Raw genomic sequence first — 3,732 nt, forward strand, 5'->3', positions numbered from 1 at the left:
ACCAGCCCTGCCTCACACTCTTGATGCCATTGTCACTTAACTGTATTGGGTTGATGTGGCCAGAAATGCGTATTCTATCACCATCTGTCAAAACCGGGTGGGGTAGTGATTCCTTATCTCTATGGCACATACCATCTGCTAATGAGCCATCTTTAAGACAAGATGGGGCAATTATCTTTATCTTTTCAACAACCCATCCTCCCTCCAGGAAGATATCATCTACTGCTGGGCCATTGAGTCCCAGTGCATGACTGATAAAATTACAGCATCTCACTGGGAGATGCTCCAGCCAGAGGGAGGAGCCAAACCTTTCCTACCTAGATAAAATCTGAGATTTTGGACAGCAAGTTACTTTCTTTCCACTGGATTCCAGAGAAAAAACAGACCTTTCCACATAATCTCTGGACCTTCAGAGGAAAGCTGTATCTTCTACAAGACCACTGCTTCAACTGAACCACATCTGCCACAACAGGAGGATGCAGCTACCATTTATGGGACTGCTACCAGCACCATGACACAGGGTGCCAGGTTGTATTCTGACTCTGTCAATGTTTTGGGGATTTTTCTTTGTAATACTGTATTTCTATTTTAATTTTCCTAGTAAAGAACTGTTGTTCCTAATTCCCATATCTATGCCTGAGAGCCCCTTAATTTCAAAATTATAGTAATTTGGAGGCAGAGTGTTTATATTCTCCATTTCAAAGAGAAGCTTTGGCATATTTTGTCAGATACCTGTCCTTCAAACCAGGACACCTGCACACGTAAGGACTCGGGTGAGGGGGGAGGTGTTACACACTAAATGTGTGGCAGGGAAGGAGAGAGAAGTGGGGCTGGACTGGGCATAGGGACAGGATGGATGACAGGACTATGAGTATGGCTTTCTTGTGGCATCTCCTTCAGCCACTGAGAGTGCAGGAACTCTGACCAGTCATGGAACCAAGGGGTCATTATGACACTGCAGGGCCTCATGGAACCAAGGAGATCAGTGTCTCCACTGATTTACTCCATTTGATCATAAATCTGACAGGAATAAGATTAATGTGTCTTTAAAAACTGGCTGTGTGAATCTCCTTGTGGATAAAGCCAGATACTTGTCCATAGGAAATGACAAGGGAACACATTAATTTTAGAAAGCTTTACTAATTGACATGGACTGCTGCTCAGCCAAGGTTGTGCTAAACTCCTGAACTTTGAGAAGAAAAACAAAGACTTACTAGGGTTATGAGTGTTAACTTCTCTGCCCAGGGCAGACTTAAAGGTAATTTTGATTACCGTGTATCATATGTTGTAGAGTGGGTTACAAACCAAAGGGGGACATGTTTATAGGTGGATACAGAAGTCTGTACCTTCCAAATACTTCAGCCAATGGAGAAGGGAGGAGGGTGTGATGTGGCTGTGAAATGGAAGTCTACTTGCTTACAGTAATTGAGGGAGAGCCCCAGCCCCCCAGACATATTCCTTTGTTCATTAATAAAGTCACTTTTACAGGACTCCTCTGTCTCCTTTGTGGACACTGACCCCCTGGTCACTGGTCCCCATATGGCTCCCTGAGGGCCACCAACTCTGAGGGGTTCCCAGTTTGCAAAGGATCCCTTTCCCAGCACTCTCTGGGGACTGCCTGCCAGACACTTCCCACCCACAGCACAGACCCTTTGTCCAGACTCTCACACATCACTTTCTCCAGGAGGAGGCTGTGGGAAACTCTATCACAAGCTTTGAGACACCCAGGTGGACGATGTCCACTGCTCACCCCACCCAGCTGAGCTGGAGACTGTCCTAGAAGGTGATCAGGTTTGTCGAGTCCCATTTGCCCTTGGTGAATCAGTGCTGGCTCTTCCCACTCTCCTGCATCATCCTGGTATTTCCCAAGAGGATAGAACCTTCCCAGGGACTCAAGTAATGCTGATGGGCCTGCAATATCTCCTTTGGGATGTGTGATGGGTCCTTCCAAGGCCAAATATAGGGAGGAGAAGTAGCCAGAGGAGCTGTTGACACCCCATCCCTGGGAGTGTTCAAGGCCAGGCTGGATGGGTCTTGGAGCAACCTGGACTAGTGGAAAGTGTCCCTGCTCATGGCAGGTGATGGAATGAGATTATCTTTAATCTTCCCAACCCAAACCGTTCTATCATTCTATTCTGAGAACTGCCTTCTCCTCCTCCTGACACTCCCCTGCATCTCATCATCTTCAAGAGGATCATGGAGAGAAGACCAAAACCAAAGTTCAGCAAGAAGGAGGATGTGCATTGGGGGACAGGCTGTCTGCACATCTGGAGAGCAGAACAACGAGGGGACTTGGTGTATGGCTTCAGAGAAGACAGGAAACAAGGGATGGAGTGGCACAGAGGTGATATGGACACGTGGACATGCTCTGTTGAAAACAGTGAAGCTAATAAGGCAGAGGAGTGATCCAGATAGTAACCAGAAACTGAACTTGGCTCCATGAATTCAAAAATTCTAATTACTTTCCAAACCCATATCTACGCTAATAATTAAAGTCAATTCAACTCCACCTAAATATTGAAGGAAATTATCTGTAATATTACCTTTGCTCGTCCTGAATAGAAAACAATATAAATAATGCTTCAGTGGGGAGGGAGATGAGAGAAGAAACTATCATAACTTCTGGGGTTGCTCTATGGGATGTGTTAGTTTTTGTCCAATTAATCAAACCACAAAGTTAAATTTAGCAGTGATTTATTAATAATAGCAATTGTGTATAAATGAATACAATCAAAACATATGAGTTACATAAATTTGAATAATTACAAAATTTAGCAGCAATTCAAGTATAATAGGGTTCAGTTGAATAAAGCATAAGCAAAACCGACCGGGGGTACAGGCAGGGCCATTCCTCTCACACCGTACCAAATCAGCCAAGCTAAACTCTCACTTACATACTGTTTACTAATGCATATTAACACAGAATTTTCTAGAATGCTCCTCCTCATTTCCATTCCTAAAATCTACATCACTCTGTTGTGTTGTGCATGTGTCACCAGTGGCTGGGGTCTCTCCTCCTTTCGGGGGTGTTGTTTCCAATGAAGGCTCTGGGTCTTCCTCAGTGTTCACTGTGTGACCTCGCAGGTGGCACAGGAGCACTGAGCTTAGAGTTATATAATAAATAGATGTCCCCGAAACAGGCCTTAGTCCAGTGTCCAGTGGTTTGGAATCATGCCAATTTGGCTCAATTCAAGGTCGAAAACCTATTTCTAGACACTTTTTCTTACACCTGTACCCTTCCCATCCTGCCTCCCACCTAATATCTGGAGGATGGTTTTTTTCTGCTTTGTTTAACCGTTTCCTTTATCTTTTTCTTGCTTTATAGCAATTAAATACAATTTTTGATTAATTATAATGGAACAATTTTGCGAATATTGTTACAATTTAATTAGCACGAATCACATATGTAACACATGGAACCACCCACTGGGATACCTCAGGGTCTCCTGGCTGCCAGCAATCCTTGTGACACTGCAGCAACCAAGGGGACATTGTGACACTGTGCACTTCATGGAACTGAGGGGATGCTGTGAGACTCTGGTGCCTAAAGATGCTCAGGGGCCATTGTGACACTGTGCCCTGTGGGAACAGGGGGACACAGTGACCCTGTGGGGTCTCATGGAATCCAGAGGCCTCTGGGACCCAGCGAGGCCACTTGGAACCAAGGATCCATTGGGACACCTCAGGGCCTTGGGCTGCCCAGGGATCCTCGGGACATTGTGGGGCCTCAGG

This window comes from Erithacus rubecula (genome assembly GCF_903797595.1).
Source record: "Erithacus rubecula genome assembly, contig: scaffold_293_arrow_ctg1, whole genome shotgun sequence".
NCBI lineage: Eukaryota > Metazoa > Chordata > Aves > Passeriformes > Muscicapidae > Erithacus > Erithacus rubecula.